Here is a 23,568-nt window from a genome sequence, read left to right as displayed (position 1 = left end):
TAGGTTTGTAGCCAAAGCTGCTCTTCTACCTATGTGTCAGGAGGCTGGCAGTGGCTCCTGGCTGGTGGCCCAGGAAAGGAAAGACAAGGGAAGGATTCTTGCCGTCCTTTTTTATTCAGTAATCACAGAGAGAGGCTATAGAACCCAGCCTCTTGGATAATGGCATTGTCCCGAGTGAACCTCCACCCCCCCGTCTCTCCCACTTCCTCATTCATCACTTCTGCGGGTGCTGCTATGTGCCCTCTGTCTTTGAGCTCTTTGCTCTCCTACTTTCAAGGCTCGCCGCATTATAGGAAAGGGGGAGTCTGGAATGCTTTCTAGTGACAATGTGTCAGCCAGCTGTTGCTCCGGCTCTGCCTGCTCCTCCTCTCCCATTATTTCCCAACTTTCCCCTCATCTGCCTCTGAGCTGCGGCCTCCCTCAAACCCCTGTTGTAAATCTATACTGTCTTCCTCTTCCTCCTCCCTGGAAGGGCCAGGAGGGGGAGACAGTCTCCACCTTTCCTCCTCTGCCCAGTCCTTGACACTATGTAACAGGCTTCTGCAGTGTCTGTATGCACCCTCAAATTTTGCTTCATATTTATTTCTTAATATTGTAGATGCATATGTATGTAGAAGATGATGTATACAAGCTGTACTTTACTCAGTCACAGTCATGGCTATAGTTATTATTTCCCCTCACTTTGATTGATTTGTACATTAGACTGACTCCCCCCCCCCCATTATATTTTCAAAAACTAATCAACACACACACATTAAAAATTCTGCTTCAGATGTTTGGGGAACCTCTAGAGAAGATTTTGGGGATGTGTGGGGAGATGAGGGGAAGAGGAAGTCCCATTGCAGGAGCAGAACTCCATTTGGTCAACATTGGATACAACCCCTAATGTAATTGGAAGAGAACTGGGAATTGGTTTTTAGTAAAAATATTCAAACTCCTATTTCCGTGGGAAAAATAAAGATTTATAGAATAGAAGGAAGGACATTCAGAAACCCCTTGGGCCACCTCAAAACTGAGATGAGTGCAACGAAACTCCTGCATAACCATCTTTCTTAAGATAATTTTAGAATGAAATTTCTTTTCTCAGTTGATGGAGAATAGCAGGGGGGAATGAAGAATAGGTTTGTGTGTGTGTGTGTGTGTGTGTTTTCCAAATTCTGTCTGGGACTGAATTCAGGGCTAAAGAAAGAACCTTTTTCCACAGTGGTGGTGATTCCAAGTCCCATGGGAGTGGATTTGACATATCAGAAACCACTTTAGTTGAGGATCTGCTCACTGTTTTTGTTAGCTAATTGATGTGCTTCTAATATGCAGGAAAATAGATGTTGCAATTATTGTACTTGACATTTTACACGTGGGTCCATGGCTTTCCCCTCTTCTACCTGTAAGTTGGTGAAATCATGTATGAATAACTTCTATTTCAGTGGGGAGAAAAATCATAGATTTATCAATGCATACCAAATTTCCCCCAAGAAACCTGCACACATGCAGACTTTTGTGTGAGCTAGTGGATGTGATTTCTGTTTGAACAGCTAGCTCTTCAGGTTTGATTTTTAATTAGGTGCTCATCCAGTTGTACATCATATTTGCAGAATATTGATAGTGGAAGGAATGATTGAATGGTGGCTTTAGTATTTTAAAAAGCCATTCTTTGCACTTTTTGATTATTATAGGGGGCAGAAAACTGAACTTCACTTCTGCATTAAGATGCAGAAACATCATTTTCTATATATCTGGGGAATATACTCAGTACTCTTTTTGCTAAAAGAAAGCCTTTGGCAAAGCAGAACACGCTGTATCAAGCCAATGTCACAAATTATAGGGTACACATCTACTTCATTACAGCACATTCTCCAATAGACAGATGTTTTCCAAGGGGTATGGAACATGCTCTCAGTGGAAGGCAAAGAGTGTCAGATATGATAAAGACCCTCTGTTGCTCTATGTAGAATCTTCATAGCCTCTTTACAAAATAATATTTCCATACTTTTAAAGTTGCTATTTTTCTAAAAGTCTTGGAAGAACTAAATTCATAGGGGAAATAAACCTATGTTACTATTCATCGGAAATATATATCCAGCGTTTCTCCAAATGTATAAAAATTAGATGAGAGAGAGTGAGAGAGAGAGAGAGAGAGTGTCTAATTTGCTCAGGTTTTTTTTTTTTTTTTAAATCTAAGCTTCTTCCTCTTCTTTTTTCCTCCACCCTCCCAAAGAGGAGAAAGAAAGAAGGAGGGTGATTGTTGGGTCAAGTTAGCCATATTGAAGCGTATGCTGTCGGTGGATCCTTGTTGTTGTCTTGTTGGGCTGTGTATGTGATAAAGGGGAGCCATACTGGAGTCTTCGTCTATTTGTCCTTATGTCAGTTTCAGTTTACTGCTTAGCTTTTCTAATAAGGCTGTTTCCTATACAATTTGACACCAGTGGTCCACGTTTACTCCTGACAGGTCTCTCTGGGGTCTGGCTATGATGCTTCTGACTGCTGAGAGTAGGTGGGTTATGAGCTCTTTGTACTGTGAGTGGGCATTATTATCTTGGAAGATGATGATGAAGAAGAAGAGTTTGGATTCATCACTACCTGAAGAAGTTTCAAAGCGGCTAACATTCTCCTTTCCCTTCCTCCCCCACAACAAACACTCTGTGAGGTGAGTGGGGCTGAGAGACGTCAGAGAAGTGTGACTGGCCCAAGGTCACCCAGCAGCTGCATGTGGAGGAGCAGAGACACAAACCCGGTTCACCAGATTACAAGTCTGTCGCTTTTAACCACTACACCACACTGGAAGATGTTCAGTAGGGCCAGTCTGGGGTGACTTCTAATATCTGTTTAGTTATTTTTCATATTTCTTGTATGACCACTGTCCAGAAGAGTAGAATTTGGGGACATTTCCATCACATGTGTAGGTATATGCCTGTGGAAATGCAGCCTCTCCAGCATTTTGGTGAGGTTCCTCAGCATATCATTGCCAGTTTCCATGCTGTCAGGTACCATCTGCCAATGAGTCTTTTATTTTGGCTGAGATGGATCTAAAGGGGGATTTGGGCCATATGTAGACTGACCATGTTGGGGTTTAGAAAGGTCAGTGAGTCAGGGGCAAAGTATTGCTGAATAAGGCCAGGAGTGCGGGGAATCTTTAGCCTGCCAAAGGTTGCTGAACTTTAGCTCCCATAACCCCAGGCCATTGGGCATGCTTGTTGGGGATGATGGGAGCTATAGTTCAGTAGCATCCTGGGAGGTCAAAGGTTACCTAAATCTGTTCTAGGTGATGTAGCCTGTATGTTTCTGTTACCACCAGAATTTTAAAAGATGCTAACCAAATTCTGTTTTAAGAAATATTATCATTGTCAGCCTTATGCATTTTTTGGTGACAGTGTACCTATGCCCCCCAAGTCATCTGAATTTTTAAAAATGATTTATTAGACTTTATTTGCAAGAGACTGATTTGCTGGTCTTACTATGAACTGGTGATTTATGTAACTTTTTTGAATACAGATTTTCTTATGTTAGCTTACAATTCCTCATCAAGACTCATGTTTTACAATCAGCAGTTATTTGCCTATTTAAAATCGACCCATTTTATTTTACTATACGGTAACTGCTCTGTAAAATATTACCTCATTGGTAAGCTATTATGGAAATGACAAATTAAATCTAATAGAAATTATTGTTTTAGTTATTATTTGAATTGTGTAGTTGAACATCTCTGGATCTCTATTTTTCTCTTTAATTTTTCATAAACAAGTGATCCTCAGAGATAGAAGCACTAACTTCAGAAATTCTCACAGTTGTCAGATATTCAACTTGCCTATGGGATCAAGTGCGAGAACTGACTCTTCCCTGTATCATTGCAGGTTGAAAGGGCACTTTGAAGAACAACACTCAGTTTTGAACAATGGTCTGTGTACCGAAATAGAAAACTTTCATACCAAGTGAAGAAAAGGCATGAAAAGGAGTCACAGAATACATTATCTCAGATTTAGCTTCACTGAGACTGTAGTTAAGTTGAAAAGCTTTGATACAGTATTTCCTCTTATTTATAGTAAAAAGAAAAAAAGCAAACAAATTATGGAGCAAAGGTAATGTGTTGCAGACAAGATTTACACGCAGGTCCATTATAACTGAGAGAAAAACAATGTGTAGCAAGTTAAGTTAAGCAAGGTGAATGCAGAGCATGTAGAAAGAGTAGTTAATAGAATTTTAAAAAGTGGAACCAGCAACAAAATGTTGCAGCATAGTGTGTTCCCATTCCCTGTTCCAGCCATGCTCCCCTCCACAATTCTGCATTCTATTCTCCCTCCCTGCTGCCACCATTGTCAGCCACCATCCCATGGCCATTGCTCAATTCTATTTTTAAAGGCTATTTTTTTAAAAAAGAATTCATCACCTTAAGATGCATCACCACCACCACCATTATTATTATTATTATTATTATTATTATTATTATTATTATTATCTTCTGTCAACCTTGGGATTTCCCCAAGCCTACTGATACCTCCTTCTTGAGAATGAGGTGTTGTATTTTTGCTACATAATCAGTGGCACTCATAGTTTGAACAGAAACAGAAGGAATATGTGGGACCAACAACAAAACATAGATGTGTGGAGTGCTACTATTTCCAGGATATTTCATTCTATCCCTCCCACTTCCTAGCTTTCAATTTGCCCCCAAGAATCGATTACCATTCCATGTCCACATTGGGCTGTTTTGGGATACCAATCCCTTGGGTTTCCCCCTAAAGATTTTTTATGCGTCTGCTAACCCTGGGCTTCCCCCAAACTTTCAGATTCTTTCCCCTAATGCATAGATGGTGCTGTTTTGGCTACAGGGATTGAGACTCGGAGAACAGAGATCACTATTAATATATATGGTCTTATAAAGAGTCCTGGAGAATTTTCTGCTAAGTTAAGGTTAGGCATGCCAGCTGAGTAAAGATTCTTCACTCTGCTTGTCCTACCATTAACAACATTTCATACTTGATATGTTTTGGTTAATAACTTTTGGTTAAGAGTACTCCACCTTGCCTGAGCCATCCCCAAGTGATTTTCATCCTTACTAAAAGTTTGTGTGTAGATGTTAAAAATTCCTGTCCTAATGAGGATGAGCCCAGAGTGGAAGCAAGTGAGGCAGAGTTGCCTAGAGCAATGATCTGGGTAAAAAGGTAAAGGACCCCTGGATGGATAAGTCCAGTCAAAGGTGACTATGGGGTTGTGGCGCTCATCTCGCTTCAGGCTGAGGGAGCCGGCGTTTGTCCACAGACAGCTTTCCAGGTCATGTGGCCAGCATGACCGCTTCTGGCACAATGGAACACCGTGACGGAAGCCAGAGCACACAGAAATGCCGTTTACCTTCCTGCTGCAGTGGCACCTATTTATCTACTTGCACTGACATGCTTTTGAACTGCTAGGTTGGCAGGAGCTGGGACAGAGCAACGGGAGCAACGGGAGCTCAGTCCATCGCGGGGATTCGAACCGCCGACCTTTTGATTGGCAAGCCCAAGATGCTCAGTGGTTTAGACCACAGTGCCACCCGCGCCCCAAGTAATGATCAGGCAGAAACTGGGTGTAGCAATTTAAAATGGTAGAAACTGGAGTCAAGAAATGAGTAGTCAGGCATAAGTCCTTCAGGACCTTGGACAGATCCCACGGGGAAAATGCCCTGTCTGAAAAGTGCTGGGTTCTGACTGAGCTCAGCCTGCCTACCTCTTCCAAATGCCACCCTTTGTTGGATAAAGGAGGTCTTTAAAGGGCTGCAGTCCTTGTCTATCTGCTAATTCCTCTCAAGCACAGCGGTATGTAAGATCTTGAAAGTAGGGTGCTGGACCCCTTGATGAGGTTTAGCCCAGGGGCTGCAGTGGCAGAGGTCTCTCTCTCTCTCTCTTTTTAAATTTTTTAATCATTTTTTCGATACAAACATCAGCTGCCAAAGACACATACAACAAAAACCATAATAACAATAATAACACAATTTGACAATTTGGATTTGAATACACTGATATACCTGCAACTACACCTTTTTTAACAATACAGTAGTACCTCGGATTACAGACACTTCAGGTTACATACGCTTCAGGTTACAGACTCCACTAACCCAGAAATAGTACCTCGGGTTAAGAACTTTGCTTCAGGATGAGAACAGAAATCGCGCAGCAGCGGTGCGGTGGCAGTGGGAGGCCCCATTAGCTAAAGTGGTACCTCAGGTTAAGACCAGTTTCAGGTTAAGAATGGACCTCCAGAACGAATCAAGCTCTTAACCTGAGGTACCACTGTATTTCCCCACCTCTCTCTCCTCCCCCTACTTCCCACCACTATCTGCCTTATCGCTTAAATTTTTGTTCCAGATTTCTTCATATTTATCCATTCTTATTTTGCGTCGACATGCAATTCGTTCGTATGTAGCTAATCTGTCCATATTATCAATCCATGCGCTCAATGGAATCTTTATGCAGCTCTTCCAACTCATCAAAGCAAGTTTCTTTTGCTTCTAATATAGCACAGTACATCCATATTTTTTTTTGACCCCTTGAAATCTCCCATGTTTCTGGAATACAATTTAGAATTAAATTCAGTTCCCCTAAATAACAATTTCTTTTTATTCCTCTTGCTATAAATATCCTCACCTCGCACCAAAATGATCTTATCATCAGGCAGTTAATCAACATATGTACTAAGTTCTCATTTTTATTCCAGTGGCAGAGGTCTTGGTTCTGGTACCACAGGTTCATCACTGGACTTATGCTCATTAGTGTCAGAGTCCATATCTAGTGCTTCTGTGGGTTATGATACTGGCTCTGCTGATTATGTTAGTTCTCTCTCTGGGTCAGTATTCAAGTCACTGCTGGAAGTCTGAGTCATGGCGAAAACACAATAAAATAAAATAAAATAAAATAAAATAAAATAAAATAAAATAAAATAAAATAAATAAAATAAACACACTCATATTTAAAATGTTCAAAAACAGAATCTCATTAAATAATGATGTGATACAAGTATTGCTCATGGTTTGGGATGAGAGACAGAGTTCGGTATTAGTCCAGCTTTAGTTATAGCCAACTTTAATTAAAGATAGTAAGAGCATACTGAGCTAGAGTTGCTAAAAAGAAGCATTGTTGCTGGCGATTTTCCTGAAAGGTGCTTACCATTTCTTACTTGTACTGACTTCTGAGGAAATGCTACCCAGGAGGCTACTAAGTCTCAGTTCAATGTTTATTTTGTGATATGAAAAAGAGGAGTGAAAATGTGATGTTGTAATTGAATATTATCTGTGACTTGTTATAAAATGAAAAATTTGTTGCTTTTGATTTCTGTTTGTAAAATGAGATTTGTGTTTTTTTTTTTTAAAAAAAAGAATGTTGGGGCAATACGTCTATTATTGTGGGTCTATTCTAATTTTTTATTAATTTTAAAATAAAACATGCTATAGATTTTGGAGTTCTTTAAACCTTTGCAGCATCACTGTAGACCTGATAGCGATATTTAGTAAACCAATATTACTAAGATAAAGGTAAAGGGACGCCTGACAATTAGGTCCAGTTGTGACCGACTCTGGGGTTGCGGCGCTCATCTCGCTTTATTGGCCGAGGGAGCCAGCGTACAGCTTTCGGGTCATGTGGCCAGCATGACTAAGCCGCTTCTGGCGAACCAGAGCAGCTCACGGAAACGCCGTTTACCTTCCCGCTGGAGCGGTACCTATTTATCTACTTGCACTTTGACGTGCTTTCGAACTGCTAGGTTGGCAGGAGCAGGGACCGAGCAACAAGAGCTCACCCCGTCACAGGGATTCGAACCGCTGACCTTCTGATTGGCAAGTCCTAGGCTCTGTGGTTTAACCCACAGCGCCACCCACTACCTAGAGTCATTTTATTACACAGAGCCACCCAACAGGAAATTGCAGCCAATGGAAAGCAAGCATGCACGATACACACTTGCAATCATACGCTTGCTATGTTTATGTGCTACATTTCATGGTCTTACATGTAAAACATCCCAAGCGTACACCTAGAGTGTAATGTGTGAAATGGCTCTCAGTTTCCATTTCTATATCATTATTGCATCTTAACTGTAAATGGTTCTACTCAAAAGGAAACCCCATTGTTTTCCACGTAGCTTTCAAATGATGTGATCAAGACTGAAGGCTGCAAGCAGAAAAGTCATTCCTTCTTCTGAAACAGTCTGAAATACACATATTGAATTCAATATGAACACAAAAGACAGCTGCAGACAAGGCAATCTACCTCCCTAGGTTGCACAATTAGTTATTCTGTAGTTACACTGTTAAATGTTACATATATTACACATGGGCTGCCTTATATGGAGCCAGACAACAGATCCATCAAGGCCATTAGTTCCTACCACTGGTTGGCAATGGTGGTTAGGGTTTCAGAAAGGGCCTTTCCCAACTCTCCCAGAGATACTGGGGATTGAACCTGATCTATATGTAGATCAGGCATAGGCAAACTGGGCCCTCCAAATGTTTTGGGACTACAACTCCCATCATCCCTAGCTAACAGGACCAGTGGTCAGGGATGATGGGAGTTGTAGTCCCAAAACATCTGGAGGGCCGGGTTTGCCTATGCCTGATGTAGATCATGTGCTTTACCACTGAACCATGGGCTCCTCTCTTATGATAAGGCCTGTGCTAGCTATTCTGTTAGTGCTGGTCACATATATTAGGCAGATGGATGGGTGGAAGTGGACAATTAGCTTTATTCTGGGTGACGCTAACTGGTTCAGGATGCATTCGTATAAGTTGGAAATATTTCAGAGATTAGAAAACTGATCATGGTTCAAGTTATTGGATATTTTTAGCTGGAGAAAAAAGACGATGGTGGTAGGATATGCTGACAAATATGTAGAAATCTGAAAAAATGCCCACCTGTAATTGTAACATCAGGTGATTGACAGGTAGGCAGCTCCACCTACATATCAAATTTATCCTGGGGAGATGAAAATCTGCAGATACTGTATGATCACTATCATGTAGCTAGGTGTGCAAGCAGTAAAGATATATGTGCATTTTTACCTTGATAGATGCCAGTGTTCTACTGAACTTTTATTTTCAGGGTCCAGATCTTTGCAACACTTTATTCATGATGCTCGACTATGGCTGCATTCTTATAACAGTTTATTCCATTTCCCTGATGTTTCCGTCACTGTTATTTTCCGCATTATATCGGAGAAGCCCACTTCTAGAAACTAATGGAATATAGTGCATGTTTAGTGGTCATTTCCATGTTGTTTTATTCCAGAAAAAAAAATCTGTCAGCAGCCCACCTAACCTGGAAAATTGCTGGAGTAAAATGACAAAAAATTGGGGCAGTATCCTGGCATACAGTTCTTTCCTGCTGTTTTCATGTGGGAATCATGGGGGAACAAAAACACACATGTGCGGAAAGGATGGGGTAGTTGTTGTGACCTTCTCTAATGAAATTTAGTGTCACTTGCCAGTATATCCCTCAAAAGGCCACAATTCCATAACATAACACGTACTGCAGTCTGAAAGGAACATTAGAAAACTGTACAGAAGAGTGAGCATTATAAACAGGAAAATGAATGCAATATTCCTCATGTCTGAATGCAGTCTTAATCAGCAGTGTCCTTTCCGCTCAACATGAGTAGACACCATGCGTCGGAAAGGGCATGGAATGTGTCTGAAAAGTAATTTTAAAATTCTATGTTTAGTCAATCTTTCAAGGTGTTTTTAATAGTCCTAAAGCCTCAGATTTCTGTTTAGATTGTTGATTTCTTTTTCAGCAAGCTGTTACCATGTTAACGCAAGGAGATAATCACTGTTATTGTAAATGTTACATAATAAAGGGTTTTTAAGGCGGAAGTCTCAAAAGAATTCAAAACCCTTTTTTAAATGCTAAGCACACACCTGAGGCATAGAGCCTCACAGTCTTATCACTGGCCCTTGAGATGTGCACTTGAGAGAGAATTAAAGTGAGACACAGGTGCAGAAAAAGGAGCATGCATTTTTTTAAAAAATCCAAATCCATAGGAGAAGGATGTAGTCTGATGGAACATCTAGCTAGTAAAGTGCTTTCTCAGATTCTCCCCATTGAGAAGATGTTTTTGGTAACACATGCCCATTTCCATGAAAACAATTCCCATAAGAAAGGCTTTATGTTCAGAAACAGCAGCAACCAGTTCTTTTTCTCAAAAGCAAGTTAAAAAAATGTGTGCAAACATGTTTTTTAAATGAAGTCTTTCCATGATTATGGAATAATTTCATAAGGTGTATCTGTGAAATGGATCCCTTTCTCAAACACCCTGCTTCCTCCAAACCACTCATTTCAGAGCCAAACAACAGCAGCCATGTTTTATTTGCGTATTTTAAATGTTTAAAACCAGGGCTGGGGAACCTGGGACCTTCCAGACATTTCCGGACTGCGGTTCCCATCATCCTTGACCTGACCTTTGAACCTGCTGGCTGGGGTTCATGGGATCTGAAGAACCTCTGAAGGGTTACAGGTTCCACACCCATGTCTTAAAGCCTTTGTTAGCATAGCTAGTAATTTGCGACAGAAAGGATATGTAAAATGGATAGGATAAAGAAAATATTTAAAAATGCAAAAATCCCATTGTTTCCAAAAAGTGGTGTAAGTTATTCAACATCTATATGCACGTTTCAGGTGTTCAAAGTGCTTTGCATGCATTATCTCAGTCATCTTTACAAAGTTATCAGTATTGTAACTGGTTGAGGTTGAGGGGATAGTGGCCTACCTAAAGCTACCCAGTGAGTTTGTGGCTGAGAGGGAATCTGATCTGTCACAGCTCACCCACTCCTAACCATGGCTTCTTATCAGTACTTTTGTTTTCATTCAACAAGAGTAGAATTCATGCTGCTGCATGAAGGTGGCCAGGCGATGTTTACAGGCAGCGACTTGCATCCCACAAATTGTGAGGATAGTTCTGCTAGTGAAAAGGGGCTCTCAGCTTTCCCTCAGACCACCAAAAGCTGCTTCAGAAGATTGGGACAAGTTCTGGAAGAGCATGAGTTGTAAGAAGAGGTGCAACTTGGGTGGCTGCAGTGGAAAGACGGAATCAGCGTAAATGGGAGGCCAGCTATTGAACAAGTAAAAAGCACTAATGCTTCACTGTATAGCTCTATTCAGCCATTATCAGACAGAAGAGGCAATGTGAGTACAGTGGAACCTCGGGTTAAGAACTTAATTCGTTCTAGAGGTCCATTCTTGACCTGAAACTGTTCTTAACCTGAAGCACCACTTTAGTTAATGGGGCCTCCTGCTGCCGCTGCACTGCCACTGTGCGATTTCTGTACTTATCCTGAAGCAAAGTTCTTAACCTGAGGTACTATTTCTGGCTTAGCAGAGTCTGTAACCTGAAGTGTCTGTAACCCAAGGTACCACTGTATAGCTCTATTCAGCCATTATCAGACAGAAGAGGCAATGTGAGTACTGCAAGGCTGTTGGACCATGCATTTAGCCCTAACTAATGGAACTCTCCTTGGCTTCAGGGCCAGCTCACCCATGAGGCAAGGTGAGGCGACCGTCTCAGGCAGCAGGATCCACACAGGCCGCAAATCTGGACTACAAGGAATACATCACCAGTTGCTGCTGCTGCTGCTGTGGTAGCAGCAATAATTGCAGCATGATTCTTGGAGGCTGAATCTGCTGCCTCCTTGTCAGCCCCCCCCCCATGGCCTCTACAGTGGCCTCTTGGTGAGTGGGAGGCACTGTTGGTCTCCTCTCACCCTTTGTTTATGATGCAGATCTTCACTCAGCCCTTTTCCCCTGGTTTGTGGTAGGCATTTTGTGGTTTGCCTCAGGTGCTGGAATGTCTTGGGCTGGTCCTACATTGCCAAGAGGGAAGTCCTGTTGCAGGGAGCCCTTTGTATCTATGGAGGGTTTCCACACAACTGACAACCTTGCTCTTCCTGCTGCAGAAGGACACTCTCCACATGAAAGGCACCAGGGGAGTCTTGTGAGCTTGGGAACGGGGCCAAACATTCAGCCCCGTAGAAACCCTTTGCCCCTGTGTTGCCTCGTGCGTCTGCTAATACCTGAGTACCTCCCAGATAAATTCAGGGATCATAGTTCTGCATAATCACCAGTTTCAAATGTGATATGTGCCATTATTTCACCAGCAGAGAATGGTTCTTTGTGAGCATCAACGTTTAAATTGTTGCAAAGATGGAAAATGTGAATATGAATTTGTCACACAGAAGATATGGAGAGTAAAATCTGTACATAAGTTCCTTTTTTGTGTGGGTGTTTTTTTTATAAACTAGTTTCTGACTTATGCAGGCTGATGTTTGATGTAAAAATGCATCCTATAATTGAAATACACTGAGTCCTTCCCTCCCCCTGTTGCAGGTATCCTTGTCAGTCTCTTTGAAGTTGAACAGGGCAATCCTGTACCTTAGAGGTCAGCCTCACCTAGTACAGTGGGACTTACTCCCAAGGAAGTGTGTCTCAAATTGCAGCTTAACTGTGTTTCATTCAATTTTACAGTAGATGCATCCATTCTAAATCTTAGATGAGCTGCCTTGATCTCCTCCGTGTCATCTCTTTTCTGTCTGCATCTGAAAGTGTAGCAACCAAAACTCTTATGCACTACTCCCACTGAGATCTCATCATTCCTTGAATAGATTGTTTTTGTTGATGCATCCTAAAACTGAATTTGCTTCCCGACTCAGGCTCATCCTATGATACTTAAATCCTTCTCATCATTGTTTCTGACAGGACAGTAAACCTCAAATTGTATTTATGGTTTTGTTCTTCCACCTTGTCCCTTATGCAATATGTTACATCAATCCTTAATTTAACTGTACTGATTTCCTATACTGTACTGATTTTGTTTTAATTAAATTCATCACTGCTGCTTTGAATTCCAACCTTGGTTGTTGTTGTTGTTAAAATAGTGTGTGTTATGGCATAATTTTCTTTGTTCAAGTACTCCACCAACACATGTGAGATCCCATTAGTGTTTGACCTTCTATATTAATAGTTGTTCATATTTTGTTCCTTTATTTAACATTCTTTGCTGTGGCTAATTGATGGGAATAGCATACAGACTATGCCAAAGGCTTTCCTGAATGTCTGTACATGATGGGACAGTTTATAGACAATGTCAAACTATGGTTTGACCCTACGTGAAAAAGGCTCAATCATTGGGGATTAATGTCAGTAGTCTTTGGACTACTGTTAGGATGTAAAATTTATTAAGCTGCCTTTAACTCTGTGGCATGTATCTAGGGATGGAAGGCTCTGACTGTTAGGTTGTGGGTGAACATATCAGACGACACAGCGATTCTTCCAAAGCAGCTCTTTATTTGTAAGCTGGAACAGAACTGAACTGAAGGGCTCAGTCAGCCTGCTTATATAGAGCTCCAGTACCTTGTTACTGTAACAACTTTCTAAAACTATCCAATCACTGAATGTCACTTTCAATCGTTCATTTGCATACAAATTATCCAATCACTGAACGTCACTTTCGATCCTTCATTTGCATAACTATCTACAGTATCCCCCTGCTGGCCCAGGGTGAGAACTTCAGTACATAACACTGACCATTTTGGTTCTCTCAGTTTCTCATTTGTTCGCTCTTAAATTCAGCTCTACATATTTTGCATCAATTCTTTTTAAAAAAAATCTGCATGAAAATTGATCAGCGTTAAATGAACACATTTTTATATGCAGTTTTGAATAATGTACACATTTCTGCAAGCCGTTTCCCCTACTATAATGCGTGTTTTGGCATGTTATTTTCACTAACAAACCACTTTAAGGGTTGTTTCTAAACAAGCAGTATAGAAATGTTAATGAAATAAACAAATAAAGAATACCTACATTGTTTTGCACACATTCTCTTAACATATGCAACAGGAAAACGAATGCAACATTCATCACGTCTGAATGCAACCTTGACATATGCGGAAGCAACGTGGATCGGAATCCTGAGTTCTAAATCATACAGGCATCCTGCACATATACAGCCGGCAAATATTTGCCCTGAATGCCTGATAACCTGGAATAAGTTGCTTGATAAAGGTAAAGGTACCCCTGACCATTAGGTCCAGTCGCGGACAACTTTGGGGTTGCGGCGCTTATCTCGCTTTATTGGCCGAGGGAGCCGGTGTACAGCTTCCAGGTCATGTGGCCAGCATGACTAAGCCGCTTCTGGCGAACCAGAGCAGTGTACGGAAACACTGCTTATCTTCCCGCTGGAGCAGTACCTATTTATCTACTTGCACTTTGACATGCTTTCGAACTGCTAGGTTGGCAGGAGCAGGGACTGAGCAACGGGAGCTCACCCCGCCGCGGGGATTCGAACCGCTGACCTTCTGATCGGCAAGCCCTAGGCTCTGTGGTTTAACCCACAGTGCCACCCGCGTCCCTAAGTTGCTTGATAAGCAGGGTTAAAAGTGCATCCCTGCAGCCTCTTTGTGTTCATGACCATTGGAAGCCCACTCAGAGCATTGGTCCACCTAGCTCCATATTATTGTCTGCTCTGACTGACAACAGCTCTCCAGGGTTTCAGACTGTGGATATTCCCATTCCTATCTGGAGATGCTGGGGAAGGAAACTGGGACCTTTGGGATGCAAAGCAGATGCTCTATCGTTCTGGTCCTTCTTCATGTGAATGATGACTGAATAGAGCTTTAGGTTTCTTTGGATATAACTCTACACACTTATTATTTCTTTAAGCCCTCCTTACGGACAAAGCCCTCCCCCTCCATTTCCTTTCTTGGTGCTTTTCTGCCCTTCAAACATTCATTGTACTGCCCCTTTGGCTTTCTTCCACTCTCGTCCTGATGCTTTCTTTTGGAGTCTGTAGCAGGCAGATTGCAGCAACCCTGTCCCATTTGACAAACAAGATGGAGCCTCCCAGTGTTCAAGAGATTCACTCCCAAAGTTGCTAAAAGCTGCTGGTTGTTTGGTATTGTGCATATTTTGAAATAAAATGTTCAGCAGAGCTGAAATTTACTAAATTTGAACACTTAGCCATCTGGAGCATTAGATGCTTAATTACCGCAGAAAGAGTTGTGAATTAACAATATGAGACAGCTTCCACTTTCCAGTGGAAGATTTTGATTAGGTTTGAGCCTTTTATTCCTCACAAAAAGGATATATGCAAGTAGGTCACGTCCTGCCTACAACTAATGCCTTCTTTCAGTTGATTTTTTTCTTCTCACAAAAATCTTATCTTTGTCAGAAGCTTTATACAGAAGTGGTAAAACTCCTATCTTTTAAAGTAAAGTAGTGATGACGACAATTAAATAAGAAATGGAGAAAAACACCAGACACAGAAGAGTATTTCATCTCTCTCTCTCTCTCTCTCTCTCTCTCTCTCTCTCTCTCTCTCTCACACACACACACACACACACACACACAACACTCATATTCTGCAAGGGCTTGGCTTACTGGGATTTCAATGTTAACTGTTTGTAATATTTGCATATGATGAGCTCCTTGAAAAAAATACAAACTTGAGTGGCGGACATTGAGAATGAAACAAGAAAACCTTTGTCCCTCTTGCCCAAGGCAAGTAAAAGTATAATACTCCTGCCCTGCTTGCCAAGAGGCCTTCAGTCAACACTCCTAGCATTTCTGACAACTGAGACAACGGTTAGGCCTAAAGGCATTCAAACGTGACATTTCAAATAGAAGGTGCACTGAGGTGTAAGAACCGTGGAGTGGATTTTCCTGCAATACAAAGATAAATTTACAGTCGGTTGCATTCCAGTGCTTTTCATTGCAGGTTTCCCTCCCCCAATTGTGCTGCATCGGGGAATAAAATTTACAAGTTGCTTGAGACAGTAGCTTTTAGTGCTCTTTTGAAAAGAGGAGTAAAATTTACAAGTTGCTGATTAAGGGTTGCAGTACACCACATTATTGGTTTTTTGTGGTTTCCAGAAAGTCAAATTTGCTAAACATTTTTTACGAGCCGGCTTGATTTTCACTGCAGCAAGAGGGGAGTGTCTGTGGGACAGTGTCCAAAGCAGTCCACAGCAATTCTCCCTTTATGCTCTCTTCATGAGAAAACTGTGCTAACCGCTTAATCATGAGTAGGGGGGCGATTATCTGTCCTAAATACAGTGCATTCTACTTGTTCCATATGCGCTTATTGGGAGAATCTATTACCACCGATGCCACCCCTTCCCCCGCAACCAGCATGGTAGTGATTTGCAGTCAGTGCTAAATGTTGTAGCTTGGTTTTCAAGTTACATCTGCTGGATGGGGACGGCTTTTGATCATTCCATAGGGCGGCTTCATCACACAGTGAGTTTTTGTATGTAGGGCCTCACCAAACACAGACCCGCCAACATTTCTCTGATGAAAATAGGGACGTCCTATTTAATAATAATAATAATAATAATAATAATAATAATAATAATAATAATACTGTTTATACCATACCCATTTGATTGAGTTGCCCCAGCTACTCTAGGCAGCTCCCAACTTATTAAAATATATATAAAAAATTAAACATAAAAAAATTCCCTATACAGGGCTGCCTTCAGGTGTCTTCTAAAGGTTGTATAGTTACTTAACTCCTTGCCTCGGGGGTTGCATAACTCCATATCCTGCAATATTTCTCCAATGAAAATAGGGGAAAAGAAGGACATTCTGGGATCAAATCAGAAACCAGGACAGCTTCTGTAAATCTGGGACTGTCCCTGGAAAATAAGGACCCTTGGAGGGTATTCAATGAGCACTCACTGCTTCCGTCAATGGGCTTTGGATCACACAACTCTCATTAGCCCTAGCCTTAAAGGTGTGATAAGAGACATCTGTGCTCAGCTTCAGTTTTCAGAAATCCCGGCAGTTACTAATGCAGACTAACAAATCAGGCTGCAAAGATCTATTTCTCCACAGAAGCCTCCCTGCTTACCCAGCTGAAGAGCAGATCTGATCTCCAAAGAAACCACTGCGAAAGAAAGGGCTGGGATAGTGGACTCAGAAAACACGCCATGCCTTAATCCATACAGAGAGGAGAAGCAAGCATAACGAATGTCCCTCACATATGTAAAGGCTAAAGTCATGTTGTGGTGATTGTGATCTTTTTTTGCGATGTCACTGCATCAAAATGAATGTGTGAACTAGCTTGAACTCCCCCACCTCTACATAAGCATTTGTACTGTTGTTGGCAGGGGCGGAAGAAGGGGGGGCAGTGGGTGCAGTCTGATCTGGGTGTCACTACTTAGGGGGGTGACAAAATGCTGGGCGACACTCACCGCGGGGCCTGCAGCGCGTCTGAGCCACGCGTCTCTCCTGGTAGAGACACGGTGTCTTGGGAGCGCGCAGGTTCCGCGTTGCCCAAAGGTCCGCCCACTGTCTCCCCCCAGCTGTAGGGTGGCTGAGTGGGAGGAGGCAATTATTATTATTATTATTATTATTATTATTATTATTATTATTAATAATAATAATACCCCACCCATCTGGTTTGGTTTCCCCAGCCACTCTGGGTGGCTCCCAACAGAATATTAAAAACATGATAAAACATCAAACATTAAAAGCTTCCCTAAACAGGGCTGCCTTCAGATATCTTCTAAAAGTCACACAGTTGTTTATTTCCTTGACATCTGATGGGAGGGCGTTCCACAGGGTGGGCGCCACTACTGAGAAGGCCCTCTGCCTGGTTCCCTGTAACTTGGCTTCTCGCAGTGAGGGAACCGCCAGAAGGCCCTCGCCGCTGGACCTCAGTGTGTGGGCAGAATGATGGGGGTGGAGACGCTCCCTTAGGCAGACTCTAGAGGCCCCACTGTCCGCCCTGCCCCTTTGGGTGGCTATCCCTGCCCCTGGGCACCCCGCCCTAGGCGCCTGAGCAGCTTCCTCCGCCACTGGTTGTTGGTGACCTGTTTTAAGGTTTGGAGCTTGTTAGTAGACTTATTCCCACTTTCTTGTAACTTGAAAGAACATTTGGGGCTACACACAAAGTGGCAGAGAGTGATGGCACATTAAAGTAAGGCTTTGTGATATGACAAGGGCAAGGCTTAGCCGTACCCTAATGACAGAGCACAGCTCTTCAACCAGTGTTTATAGGTAGCCTGTTTCTGAACAGACTTGAAATCAGGACATTACATTTAAAACCTTGTAGCTTTTGAAAATAAGCATGCCATTGGCTTCATCTCCTTGGCTTTTGAAAAGTTTCTAGTAGCACCCTCTGTCCTTTATAATTCTAGTACTGTAGGCGTTTCAATGGAGGGTGAAAAGCAGCGTCATGTTTTTTGAAAAGGTGGGAAATTCAACTAGAATGCAGTCAGCTTAAATCATGAGAGACACATGTTTCACACTAACTCCCTCAGGCTAATTTATGACAAAATTTAATTTAATCGTACCAGGGGGTGCAAGTATACACTTTTTGCATCAATTTCACATTTCAGACCCGTTGATTCAGCATGACTTCCTGGAATTGAAGCAAAACATATTAAAGCATTCAGTATGCCGGACAATTTTTCTAGCCAAAGCAAAATCTCCTTAAGCTACACATATAACTTGACGTTACTAAAAAAATAATTAAAGAATGAATTAATTCATCAAGGAATTTGGGCTAAGGGATCCCTGTTCTGCCCTGCTATTGTTAACATAAATATTTGACAGATGAAGCTGTTTAACATGACAGCTGAATGTAGATAGTGGGTATCTAGCTAAAATAAAACCCAAATTTTGGTTTATCTTTAAAAAATGCACAATAGAATATTGTCTTATTTTATCTCGGATTCTCATATCATTTGTTTAATTTTCTGTCCTTCTCTACTCATGTTACTATCTCTGTACAAATCAATAATAATTCTTCAAGGCAAGTGCATAATCTACAAATTATGTGGTTGTTGTTTTTTAAATTGCCTATTTGTTCCTAATTCATAAGGAATAACATAAAATCACATAAAGCAAATCTAATTACCTACATGTTTAATTAAGGCTACAAATGTATATTTACTTGTGGGCTCTTAATCTCCAGAAATTGAGAGGAAGCTGTTTTGAACCATTTTTTACTTTTCTGCAAGAAAACAGAATTTCTATCACCAGTAGATCATTTTCTTCTACCTGTCACCTCTGTATTTTATCAGGGATCAGTTGATGAATAAGTCAAGCCATAGTTTTTTGTTTTTTATTTTTATTTTAGTTCAGGGGAAAAGTGTGTTTATGTGTATGTCTCTATCCATATATGTGAAACATAGAAAGTGAGCTGGAACATTAAGCCTTCATTCGCTGTATTGCCCTTCTATTATTCCACACTTCCTGTGGTTTTTCAGATTGTTAACTAACCACGGCTACTGCTAATCTGTTCTTCTGTGTGTGTCATTTGCTGGACACTGTCCAATAGGGAGAGTGGAAATAGCAATAGCAGCAGGAGAGGTTTAGCTGCAATAGGATTACCAGATTTTCTATGACTCTGTTTGGAGGCTGCTCATTCTATTGTGTTCCACTGGAACACAGAGATGACCTGCTCAGGAGAAGATCGCCTTCTGTCTCAACTTCTGCCCATCAATGTCTCCTTTTTGTCACTCTGCGGGACACAGATTGCTTTGCTATTATCTTCCTCCCAACAGCTTTATGTTTGTAGTATCAAACTGTCTGTATTCTGGGCCCGACAGACACACAGTTTGATATTCTGTATCATTATACCAACTGAGTTTATCTCCCATTCTGCATTTCAACAAGACCGGCTATTCTAGCTTCTTTTTCTATACTATGCTCTCCAGGTAGAGTCCGTCAGTCAGGTGTCTGCCCACCTCGTCCCAATCCAAGAATGTTTATTTTCATGACTACAAAATAAATGTTGCGTAAAGAGTGTCTACTATTCAATCAACTGCTCAGTCGAGGAAATGTGTGGTGTTGGGCAAAATAGTCACTGTAAGCACAAGGAGAGAAAATTAGGCATTTAAACTTTAAATTAATGGGGAGGAGCAAGAGGGGGAGAAGTAATAATCTCCTTGCCACACCTCCAAGTAGCGGAATAATGATATTGCCTCTGTTAGAGGGGCAGAGAAGGTCTGTCCATGTAAGCCTATTGGTTTCATACCCAATTCAGTTACTCAGTCAGTTTATTTTCCTCATTTCCTCCTCTCTCTCCTTGTTTTAAATTGCTGTTGTTTAAAACAGTCTCTGGATGATTGCCTCGAGAGGGCACTCAATTATTTATGACGCTGATGCAGAAAAGTAATATATCCCAAAGACGAGGTGCCATTAATTAACATGTCGTCTTGCTTATCATTGCCTTTTCCACCTTTTCATCCCATTGTGAGGGATGCACTTAATTCATTAATAACTTACCAAGTGTGCTTCTCTGACATTCAAAAAATGACAAATTTCTTGCCTGGGAAATGCATGTGCGTCCACACGGCTTAATGCAGGGACCTCCACTGCATTCATGTCACTGCCATGGCGGGCTTATTAAATGTCACCACTGTGTGGTTTAGAGCTTCTGCTGGCTTGCTTTTTCCTGTGTTTCTCTCTCCCTCTGTGCGGTCTCAAAATGCAAAGAGTAAGAGAGATTAGTCATGGTTCCAATTCTCTTTGGATGAGCCTGCAGAGTATGTCTGGAATAAGTTCTCTATACTTTAATTTTCTTTAGCTGCAGGGAATTACATTATTGATGTCCCTCCCTCTGCCTAAGTCACAAATCACTTATTTCATTTCTGCCTGCAAATGTATTGCCCTGGCTAATCAGTCCCAAACCGCCAATTCAATCAATGACGCTGGAATAAACTCATTGCCTTCAGATGGCAAGCCAACTGTATCGCCAGCTCCTCTTTGACAGATGACTTGCTCAGATGTTTATAAAGGTGAACGCTTCACATTTCCTCCCATCATTTTATATATTAGCAAAATGTCAATTGGTCTTTTGAGCTGTTTCATCTATGTTAATTTAAGTGAGGCTAATACAAGCAGGCCACCTGAGGACAATATCCAAATGTATAGTTTTATCTTCCCTTTCTTCTGTACAAATATATATAATGTATATAATGAACTCTAGAACAAAATCACATGAAGCATGAGAAATGAAGGTGAATGTAACATATTTTTCTTCTAAATTTCAAGACCAAACCTTCTGTTCTACAAGAATAATTGAGTTTTCCATTTATTTTTATGTTTCCAGATGATTCTCATGGTTGACCTTATTTGGATAGTTTCAAAGCAAAGGATAATGTTACCCATTCTTTCCCAAACTTACTGACTCATCCCCTCGCTCCCAATTCTGTATTTGTTCCATGTCTAGTTAGGATATATCTTACTATAAAATCACACATTATGCATTTTTCACAAAAACTCATCTGTTTGTGCATCTTACTAGTCTGAACTAGGGCTGTGCAACCATAGTTCACAGATCCAGGATTTAAGGTAGCTGGGAATTGCCTTGGGCTGGATCAAGTGGAGCAGGTGGCGCTGTGGTCTAAACCACTGAGCCTCTTGGGCTTGCCAATCAGAAGGTCAGTGGTTCAAATCCCCAGAACGGGGTGAGCTCCCGTTGCTCTGTCCCAGCTGCTGCCAACCTAGGAGTTCGAAAGCATGCCAGTGCAAGTAGATAAATAGGTACCGCTGTGGCGGGAAGGTAAACAATGTTTTCGTGCACTCTGGTTTCCATCATGGTGTTCCGTTTCACCAGAAGCGGTTTAGTCATGCTGGCCACATGACCTGGAAAGCTGTCTGTGGACAAATGCTGGCTCCCTCGGCCTGAAAGCAAGATGAGCACCACATCCCATAATCGCCTTTGACTGGACTGAACAATCCAGGGGTCCTTTACCTTTTTACCATTTATTATGTAAGGGCACCATAATCTACACTGAAACATTTTCAAAGCTGCTATGAGTGTGCAAATCAGGGCAGCCACATCTCAGGTAGAGATGCCATTTAACACACTGAGCAACTGCTGCTTGGTCACAGCCATGTGCGCTTCCATGGTGCTTATGTAAAGTTCACGTACCAGTTTCAAACAGCCCATAGCTTAGCATCATCACACAAATGGTTGATGGTGACTGATTTTTTGCTGCCTTCCAACCACATGTATAATTTGGGTTTAAAACATGGTTAAGCATGATTAAACATGCACTTGGGAGGGGGGAAGGAAGGAAACACAGGTAGGATGCCCTTTTGACAGTCCTGGATCACTCCAGGTGAAAGGTAAAGGGATTCAAACAGTTGACCTTCCAATCGGCAAGCTCAGTGGTTTAGACCACAGCGCCAGCCACGTTCCTTACATAATAGTGCTGGTTCACAAAAGTAGTACTGCTATGTGTACACTGGCTTTGTATGTCCCTGCGGGGAGTTCTGTGAGGATCAAATAAACAATGGGCATAATCAAAACAATGAAATGTGTGTGAGGGTTTGCACACTCTGGTTATCCTATTGTTTCTGGCAGCAGCACCTTCTCACAATGCACCAGAGAGCTTCTGAAGTTCCCTTGCATTTCTGGGTGCTGAAACAAGCGTGGGGACTCTGCTTCTGGAAATGAGATATCAAGAGTCCACTGTGAGCACAGAGCTCACACTTGGAGCAATTTATGCTAGGGCCAAACTAGACATGAATGTGAAATGTGAAATTGCATTTAACATACACTTTTTAATTTTTCCTTTTTTTAATGGAAATAGCTGCTGCAGGAAGCCCTGAGCAGGATCAGAAGTATGGCGAGTGGGAAAGACTTTTTAACCCTTTCCCTCCCGCCAAATGCTGATAAAAATCAGTCTCCATCAATCTGTTTATTGCATTGGGAGCAAAGCTCCCATTGACACTAATGGAAGTTTGCTGGAAAAACTCCAATTGGCACTAATGGGAGCTTGTGTCTTAATGCAAATAGGAACATAGGACATTGGCCAATATTGAGTCAGACCCATGGTCTATCTACCTTGGTATTGGCTATATTGACTGGCAGAGACTTTCCAGAATTTCAGACCAGGTTCTCTCCCAACCCTAACTGGATAATCTGGGAATTGAACATGAGACCACCTGCATTCCTTCCCTAAAAGGCTTGGGGAGGGGGATTAGCTGCTGCCTTTTGTGCTTTAAGGCAGGATGACACTAAGGAACATAGAGAGCTACCTTACACAGACTCAGACCCCTGGGTCCACCTAGCTCAGTATTGTCTACATTGATTGGCAGTGGCTCTCTAGGTTTCAGGAAGGAATCTCACCCAGACCTACTTAGACTTGCCAGAGATAGAGCCTGGGACCTTTTGTACACAAAGCAGATGCTCTAACACCGAGATATAGCCATTCCCAAAAAGCAGAGTTGGCAAGCCTCTTTTGTTGGTAAAGGTAAAGGGAACCCTGACCGTTAGGTCCAGTCATGGCCGACTTGGGGTTGTGGTGCTCATCTCGCTTTACTGGCCGAGGGAGCCGGCGTACAGCTTCCAGGGTCATGTGGCCAGCATGACTAAGCCGCTTCTGGCGAACCAGAGCAGTGCACGGAAACGCCGTTTACCTTCCCGCCGGAGTGGTACCTATTTATCTATTTGCACTTTGACGTGCTTTCGAACTGCTAGCTTGGCAGGAGCAGGGATCGAGCAATGGGAGCTCACCCTGTCATGGGGATTTGAACTGCCAACCTTCTGTTCGGCAAGCCCTAGGCTCTGTGGTTTAGACCACAGCACCACCCGCGTCCGTTG

Source organism: Podarcis liolepis, assembly GCF_965112155.1.
Source record: "Podarcis liolepis genome assembly, chromosome: 11".
NCBI lineage: Eukaryota > Metazoa > Chordata > Lepidosauria > Squamata > Lacertidae > Podarcis > Podarcis liolepis.
The sequence above is the reverse complement of the archived record's forward strand: the minus strand, read 5'-3'. Positions refer to the sequence as shown.